This window comes from Leptinotarsa decemlineata, unplaced genomic scaffold (genome assembly GCF_025532065.1).
Source record: "Leptinotarsa decemlineata unplaced genomic scaffold, Ldec_3_MD MMD2_tig00005453_RagTag_RagTag, whole genome shotgun sequence".
Classification (NCBI taxonomy): Eukaryota; Metazoa; Arthropoda; class Insecta; order Coleoptera; family Chrysomelidae; genus Leptinotarsa; species Leptinotarsa decemlineata.
The window spans coordinates 190,615-200,507 of NW_027412624.1; the positions used below are offsets into that span (position 1 = coordinate 190,615).

The 9,893-nt window shown below is 35.7% G+C and overlaps 1 long non-coding RNA gene across 1 annotated transcript; it reads left to right on the top strand.

The window, feature by feature from the left end:
• Positions 1-8,865: 8,865 nt before the first annotated feature.
• LOC141484273 (uncharacterized) lies at positions 8,866-9,661 on the top strand. The gene is made up of 3 exons (XR_012466554.1): positions 8,866-9,353; positions 9,418-9,510; positions 9,566-9,661. It is a non-coding gene; the product is annotated as an uncharacterized lncRNA (long non-coding RNA).
• The last annotated feature ends 232 nt before the right edge of the window (positions 9,662-9,893 follow it).

The window sequence follows — 9,893 nt, forward strand, 5'->3', positions numbered from 1 at the left end:
AGTACCAAGGGGGCCGCTGGATGGAACGAGTATCGTAGTGATTTAAGCGTGTAACTCCGCCCCTCGACCCCCTTGGTACTCCACCTAACCTATCAGCTCCCTTCAATCCCAATGAAATTGAATGTTTGGTGGTCATACAATCGGGATAATAATGAAAATATGGATAACGGGTGTTGGTCATAGAGCATTAAACACGTCTACAAAGCGTTGAAACGTTGTTTTTTTCTATTTCCAAGCCCTTGTATTCAACGAATTCGAAATGATAAACAATAAATATTGTCATCTATGGTGTATCGCAACAAACATTCTCCAGAGGGCGCAACCAGTGAATTTAATGGAAACCTTCGTTACACACTACCGACACATACTTAACTTTAGTAGATAGAAGCGTTCCGCAGCTGAGTTTTGTCTTTCTGTTACAGATATTTGGAAAATTCGACAAAATTCAAACATTTTTCTGCAGAAAAAAGCCGCTCTTCACTGACTTGTTGTACTATATCTCCTATTTTTTTGGGGTTCCACCTTCTGCTTCAATAAGTTTTTTGAGGTCAAATGGACACCAATATATCTTGGAATAATCATGTCGCTGGAATTAACGAAATTGCACGCATCATTCGATACCTAACAAAGCATACCAGAACTTATAGTCACCATAAGATCTCCTTTGGTATCTTCTAAACATTTCAGTTTTGAGTGAATGAATCATGTCAAATGCGACGATCCGACTATTATTAACGAAAATATGGTTCAGTGCCCTTTTGGTTGCCTCTTTTGTTTTTTCTTTGATATGCTGCACTTGACGATGCGACTTTTATTAACAAAGAAGCAGGTTAGTGCACTTCTGACATGTTGCGCCATCTTTGTTTTTTCTCTGCCGATAAATTCTGCATTCGTTTCCATTTCATTTGATGTGCTGTACGTTGAGAACAAATCATTATTAACGAAAATACGGCTCATTGCCCTTCTGACATGTTACGTTGTCTTTGTTTTTTTTTCTCTGTCGATAAATTCTGCATTTTTTTTTCTTTTTCAGTCAATGTACTGCACGTTGAGATTCAATTGTCATTAACGGAGATGTGGCTTCGTTCCTTCCTGACATGTTGCGTCATCTTTGTTTTTTCTTTGTCGATAACATTCTGCATTCGTTTCTCTTTCATTTGATGTTCTGCACGTTAAGATCCAAATATCATGAGTGAAATTGTGACTTAATGTCTTTCTGACATGTTGCGCCATCTTTGTATTCTCTCGTCAATGAATTTTGGATTTTTTGTCCTTTCATTTGACGTGCTGTAAGCGAAGATTCGATTATTATCAGCGAATATACAACTTAGTGCCCTTCTGACAGTTGCTCCATTTTTTTTCTAATAACTCATTCATTTCCACAAATCCTCACACATTTTCTACCACGCCACCACCTCCTCCGCTGACTAGGTCACTTTCAAAGTTTTAATATTTTATCATTATTATTATTATTTTTCGACCCACATTCCCTAGTTCAATATCATCTAACACAATTATTAGACCGATATTTGATTCCTCCATTCTGATTGGCTGACCGACACCACTCTGTAACACAAGTTGAGTTTTAATGTTTTATCACTATTATTATTATTATTCGACCCACATTCTTCAGTTCAATTTCATCTAAAACCATCATTCTACTGATATTTGATTTCTCCAGTCTGATTGGCTTACGACACCACTCTGTACCAGAAGTTAGGCTGATTGTTCCTCAAGGTTCGGTTCAGGAGTCTGAAAATTCGCAAAACGAACCTTCATACGACAAAGCGTGGACTTTAGTCATCTCCTGATGATGCTTACTTGGTAAGCGAAACGCGTTAAGTGTTAAATGACTGTCATATTGAAATAGGAAAAAAAAACGACAATAACGACGAAACGATAACGAATAAATGCACGTAAACTGTTCGAAAACGCACGCAAAACCGTCGCACGCAAAACTGTTGAATACTTCACTTTCCCCAATTTCGAACGTTGACTCTACAATACGACTCAGCATTATTTCTGCCAAAATTCGATAGAGAAGGGTTATGGGGGGTTCCAAACGACGTATTTCAAATATTGATTCACTCTGTATGTATGCGCTTATATTTCGTAGAATTTTCAATACGATTTTCACCACACTATGGCAAAATTTCCAACATGTGTGGGCTATTATTTCTGCAAACTGAAACTCACTTTTCAAATGTAACTGAAAAAATGAATCGCAAACGTGTTATGATTTCGATATATTTTGAGGTAATAATATTTAATATCGAACGAATAGTCATAAAGAAAATTATTTGCTTTGTATTCCGAAAGCTTTGGACACCGAATGAATTTCTCAATACCTGTTGATGATCTTGACCTTCCCTAATATTTATAAACATTCATATTATGCTGAAGTTGTAACTTTGCCCCGGTCACCGTACTACGACAAAATGCTTGATGTGCATTCATGCAACTGTATTTGAAGATAGTTTTATATTCCTATATATATTATAATTGTATGAATTTTGATGACTATGAACTTGGAATAACGAAAGATGGAATGGTGAATACTGTGTGTTTTTGTTTCAGAATATCGAAGTTGAGGTTAAAATATCTTTCAATTCATGTATTCACTCGAATGGATTTGAATTATTTTATGACGATTTTTCATATTTGTCTGTATCGTTACTTTGTTATGTTTATATGAACAAGAACTCAGAACTCCGAACAATTGAAACTCAGGTTATCTACACATAATAGACTCGTCCGGTATCTATATCAAAGGATGCTATTTTGAATGGGAATTTCGAAAAAACTACAATACGAAATGAATTTCCAAATATCACACTTGAAATTTAATGACAAATGTCAATCATCTATAATAATGTCCTGAATAAAATTCAAGATATAAAATGCCACTTTTTGTTATATCGACCCAACGAATCAGAATTTAAAATGACAGACAAACTTATTTCCTTTATTTCTAAAATGTCCTGTTTTTGTCAACTTAGTATCTTTCAATATGATGTTTCTTCATCTCTATAAAATCTGGTATATAATTTTTTGTTATTGCATATTTTTGACAATGTTCCCTGTATAAGATAAGTTTTCATTTTCAAAAAAAGATGTGTGTGATATGTATTTTATTTATTTTGGTAGTATATTATAAAGCCATTTATATAAAATATCAACGTTATTGAGACTGCAGCTGAACAAATTTCCTTTGAAATGACCCATACAGAACGGCGTGTTTTTCTTGAATTTTGGAACACACCACGATGAATCTTCAAAGTCTTCCAAATTCATTACGGTTGTGTATATATTGAATAGCCGCAGTTTGTCCAACAAATCACTGAATATCGACAAATTCTAGCCTCATAATGTGCAACTATAGACTGAAAAAAATGGAGATTTGAAACTTGTTCTGGAAAGGTTGCTATGACGGTTTTGAATGTTGTTGTTGAGATGAGTCTGACTGATACTGCACACGTTGATGTATTATTCTGAAATAAATTCGATTTTTCAATAAAAAAATTCACTGAAATAAATTCAATTTTTCAATAAAAACATACACTAAAAAAATTTTTTTGGCAACAGAGAGGGTAATGTCTTTCATGAAGTAATTGTTACACTTATAATAAAAATAAAAAATCAAGTGTCATTCAAAATAAAGAATTTAAAACACATATTCTGCACGTACTAAGTGAAGGAAAAATATTGTATGAAAACACTACTTTATGCGGATCATATCTGTGAGTGAGAATTTTTGACCCGAATGAAAAATATTGTATACACCCAAAAACGCTTTGTATATAAAACAAAGAAAAAATTGGAAACAGTACTAACCTTAATTTTGTACAATCTCAAATGAAACGACAAGATTCGGTTTCCCAATGTCCATTAACCCTTTGAACACAATAGCGTATTTCCCTGATGAACATTCTTCTAAGTGAGGACGATACGCCTCCGTCACTCGGTGGGGCAGAAATGATACTTTATCTCCCAAATCTAACAAGACCGCCTCACCAAATTTTCCTTTCACGATTTTGGAATATCCTATGCGGCATCTCCACAGGCAAATCTGCTACTTTGATACTTGGCTTTCTCTTCACGATCGAACTTGCATTCAACTTTTGTAAATCCATCTGTGAAAAATAAAAAATGAAAGCTTTATGTTTTGATTCACAATATATGCGAATACTATCTCAAACAAACCACGACATGTAAAACATTTGACTGAAATCATCCAACATTTATAAATCGAGAAAAATTTTGGAAATCAAATGATTCAACAATTCTCACCAATTTTCAATTGAATTACATTTGAATAAATTCATCTGAGGAAAAAGTCAAACCTAAAACACTTACTTTCAAATAGAATCGGTGCACTTGTCACTGGTATCACTTTCAACGGATGCAACTAACTCATTTCGCCATGCATGACGTATTCATAGTAAAATAAGTGATGACATATTTTAAAATGAAACAAAGAGCCTTTGTTTCGTCGCTTTTAGAACTGCATATCTCCGGATGAAGATTCGACATTGACAGTGATCAATGTCACTTTGGGTTTGAATATAAAAATTAGTGATGACATATTCTGAAATGAAACAAAAGAAAATCAAAGAGTCTTTGTTAGATGCATATTCAGCGTTGACATTGATCCATGTCACCTTGGATTTGAATAGCGCAACAAACACATGAATTCTGCTTTTTTCCATTTTATTTGAAGTGCTACATGTGATGATGTGACTATTATTAGTGAAGACTTTGTGCCTTCATGGCATCGTCTCCCTTTTTTTTTCTGTCGATGAATTCTGCATTTGCTTTTTCTCTGTCGATGAATTCTGCATTCGTTTCCCTTTCATTTGATGTGCTGCACGTTGAGATTCAGTTATCATTAATAAAGATGTGGGTTAGTGCCCTTCTGACATGTTGCACCATATTTGTTTTTTCATTGTCGATGAATTCTGCAATTTTTCTTCTTTCATTTGACATGATGTACGTAACGATCCGAAGTTTTTTCAATGATTCTCTTTGCAATTCTTCCTATGCTGTTTCACATTAGGCGCTCGATATTATATTTTTCATAGTCTACAAATTAAATCATTTGAAATGAGTACCCACACCGACCTGTTGCGACTAGTATAGCGAAAATAGGTTATGAGGTCCTTTTGGCTTCGTAAAATGATTAACTATGTTTTTTGACATCTAAACGAATACATTGATGTCAAAACCATCGGAATCAGACGACCGGAAGTAAAAACCGGAAGTGACCTGTTTTTGACGGATTCGAAACCTTCTCACCCTAAGGAATCCAAAAATACCATATGTTTCAGTATCCAATGATTTTTTTCATTTTCTTCGTCAATAAATTCTGCGTTTTGAATCAAGCTTCTGCAATTGGAATAAACTTATAGTTGTTCATAACCCAACATTTTTTAATTACAAGTTTGTTGAATTTGCAATTCTTCCTATGTTATTTCACATTAGGCGTTGGATATTATATTCATTACGCCATATTTGTTTTTTCTCTGTTGGTACACTCTGTATTCGTTTCCCTTCCATTTGATGTACTGCACGTTGAGATTCAACTATCATTAACAAAGATTTGGCTTAGTGCCTTTATGGCATGTTGCGCCATCTTCGATTTTTCTTCGACGATGAATTCTGCATTTCTTATCCTTTCATTTGACGTGCTGTACGTGACGATCCGATCATTATTAGCGAATATACAACTTAGAGCCCTTCTGACAGTTGTGCTATCATTTCTTGTGATAACTCATCAATTATCACACACGAAACCACCTCCCACACTGATTACGTCACTTTCAAGGTTTTAATGTTTTATCACTATTATTATTATTATTCGACCCTCATTCTCCAGTTCAATTTCATCTAGCACAATCAATCGAGCGATATTTGATTTCTCCATTCTGATTGGCTGACCGACACTACTCTGTAACAGAAGTAAGGTTATGTGTTCCACAAGGTTCCGTTCAAGAGTCTGAAAATTCGCAAAATGAATCTTCATATGACAAAGCATGGACGTTAGTCATTTCCTAATGATGCTAACTTGGTTAGTGAAACGCGTTAAATGATAAATGACTGTCATATTGAAACACGAAAAACCGTTACGACAATAACGATGAAACGATAACGAATGAACGCACGGAAAACGGTCGAAAACGCACGAAACGATCGAAAACGCACGAAAAACGATCGTAAACGCACGAAAAACGATCGAAAACGCACGGAAAACCACGTATTTTGAAATGTCATTGTCGAATACTTCGCTCCCCCATTGCCCTCACGTTGAGTCCACAAAGCTTAACCTCTCGACACTTTTGGATCTCCTCTTTCTCCTGATGATGCTAACTTGGTTAACAAAGATACCAGACTTCCGACATGTTGGAACTCTAGACTTCTGTTGAATCGACATGTTTTTTCTTAAATATATTTTGACGTACCCTGTACACTTCGACGTCATGTTTGTTTTCAATGATGTATTTTGAGACACTCCGTATACAATGACGGATCGCAGGTTGTCATATTTTTTCTTAAATCTGATTCATTATTATTAATATATCATTTTCGCCTTCCAATTTTCGTCGAGTAGTTCACGATTAATTCCAAAACCGGCAACGCTACATTACTCCATACACATTGATTTATTGTACAACTGGCAACGCCGAACCTGCCATGCTGGCATGTATTGACATTTGACAGATGCAGTCTTATGAGTCTAGTGTTTACAGTGTCCTTCTTCAACCAATAGATAGTTCAGCTAGTGATTCATAGATGACTCTGTGTGTTCTATAACTTAATTTTCAAACCAGCAACGCTACATTACTCCATAAACATTGATTTATTGTACAACTGGCAACACCTGCTTGCACTAGCAACCGGTAAAACCTCGATCCCCATCTCTCTTTGCATCGATTACGTCACACGCGCCTCTCGCTCTTTCACACACATACACATCTTTACATGAAATATTAATTATTTCCCAAATCTAAGTATATTTTCCTATCTTCAATATGATAATGACGATTACAATCTACGGAAATCAAAAAAAAAATACTGTCAAGTATAATGAATGAGTCAATTTCGGTCCCGACAAAACTAACGCTATAAATACCCAACATTCGCAGTTAACTTCAATATCTTACGATGGTGTAGAGGCTAAGGACAATGTCTACGGCGCGGACGACCCAGGTTCGAATCTCATAACTATAAACTTTTTTTAATTAAAATCACGTGACAAGGAGGTCTGAGCGCTGATGCGGAATCCAAGGGGGCCGAGGGGTGAGGAAGAGTCGCAAGAGGGCCTGAGTGGTGATGTGGAGTACTAAGGGGGCCGTGAATGCTTGAATCGCTACGAAACTCGTTCCATCCTGCGTCGATGACGTCACACGTTTCCCCCACTCCTGTTTGAACCAAAAATTGCAGAAAGTTTAGCTCCATAAGAAAATAGATGGGATTTTGGTTCAGAATCCGCCTTGTTCATCTTCCAATAAGTAGTTCAGCTAGTGACTCATAGGTGGCGCTATGATTAGTGTTTACAGTGTCATTCTTCAACCAATAGATAGTTCAGCTAGTGACTCATAGGTGGCGCTAGCATTAGTGTTTACAGTGTCCTTCTTCAACCAATAGATAGTTCAGCTAGTGTGGTGTACTCGCGATGATGCTTCTGGGCCACATGACAATTTGGAGCGCTCTGATTGGTGTACTTGCGACGATGCGTCTGGGTCACGTGACAATTTGGAGCGCTCTGATTGGTCGCAGGATCCAAAATTGCCAGAATGAACCTCCATAAGAAAATACATGGGGTTATATACTGTCTTAACTTGAAAAAGCAAAAAAACTCCTACTGAAGCTACCCCATAGAACATTATACGATTCGGAAATTCAAAAATGTGCCCGTCAACTGAGAATTCCACATTTTCGTGGAGTCTTTATGCGCGACACGTTGCCAACTCGTGGTCCTCGGCTGCGAGAATGTGCTGTATTTAACTTGGATTCTCAATTGAATGCAGGCACTCATTGGGTAGCTTACATTAAAAAAGGCAATGCTTACAATATTTTGATAGTTTCGGTAATCTCAAACCTCCAATGGAATTGGTGAGATATTTTGGAGGGGGTATAACGATCACATATAACAATGATCAGTATCAAAATTTCGACCAGAGTGATTGCGGACATCTGTACCTACAGTTTCTGCTCCATAATGTCTTCAAAAATGGTTGGAGATGAATCTTTGCGAGATCTAACCGATGCTGAATTGAAAACTTTATCTATCGACTATTTGATTGAGAATGCTAAACATTGGGAATTATTGGATGTTTGGTATAGATTACCAAAGGACTACCAACATCGATTTGCTTTGCAGATTTGTTTACCATGTTTCATCCATTACCAACATGAGGTACCACCACCTACATCAGCTACATCATCGCTACAAAAAGCAATGTATCATGGTCCTGTGAGTTCACAAATAGAATGTTATTATTGTAGAAATAAATTATCTTTATTCAAAATGTTGTTGTTGTTTCAATCATTATTTAAGGAGATGCCATACTGACATTATATCAGTCATGTCTATGATATTAACGCTAACGAGTCGTTCTTCGACGCTCTCCATCGATTTCAATCCACCCATTCGATTAGATTCTGATTCTGACTATACTTTGGCTTTGCTCAGTTTCCATTCGTACAACAGTATACCCAACATTGAAGAAGGTACGAAATTCTACTTCTATGAAAACGTTGACAAAACTAAACAAAAAAGCATCGATATCCCTGTTGGATCTTACGAAATTGGTGACATTGAAGAATTAATAAACAAATACATCTCACCTAAAACGTTCAAGGCAGTGTTGCCAATGAGGGGATAATTGTCCGATTTGCGGATAATTTCGAGTACTTGGGGATCCTGAAATTTTGCGGATAATTTTCGGACATTTTCGTAGTCGCGGAACTAATCCTGAACGCATTCAGAGCAACTTCACATGCGCGCATGAGCTCTTTAAAATTTGTCTAGCGCGCCGAGGAGCACCGTGAAAATTACTAAATGTTCTGTGTTTTGACTGTTTTGTGATCTAACCTAACTCATCTCACTCCAACTAGTCCAACTGTCAACTGTCGATCTGTAAAATAAATACCGGAAAGGCGGGAAAATATGTTGTCTACTTTTAAATAAATTGAAGTAAGTTAATTTATTGTGAATTTTGGATCAATCTTAATAAAATCGAACTCCTAGTTCCTTATAGATTGAATTGTTTCAAAGGAGCTCCTTATAGGTGAATATCACTGAAACTGTGTTTGATTGAAGTCAAAATATAATGGATAGGTGGCTGCATAAGGTAGATTTTACTTTGCAAATTAATTTTAAAAATATCCACCCTTTTTGGTTTTTGCATATTTCAGTCTGATTCGAAGAAATATAATGATCTAGACCAAATACAAACAATCACTTCTCAAGAAGATCCTGATGGTGATGGTAATAGACAAGAGATGAATGTAAGAAGGTAAAGGCTATAAAAAGTTTTAAACGTATTAAACTGAAATGTTTTAGACTAAGAACAAGAACACATCATCTGCATCATCATCTTACGACTCCGATTCAGAGTTTATAATATTAACTATTACATATTTTAAGTTGAAGATTGACAAAAAAGTTTTGTTTTGTCCTGTTGTAAGTAAATTTGTTACTATCTGCGTTAAAATGTATCTATTTTGAGTTTAAGACTGGCTGAATTTTTGTTTTTATTTCTTAGTTAAGAATTATGTTTTCGTTTGCTGAAACCAAAGTGATATTAAAAGATTTATTTCAAGTTGAAACTTATAAAGAAGTTTTTATTTACGTATTTCGTACACTTTTATTTACATGAATATACGGTTCT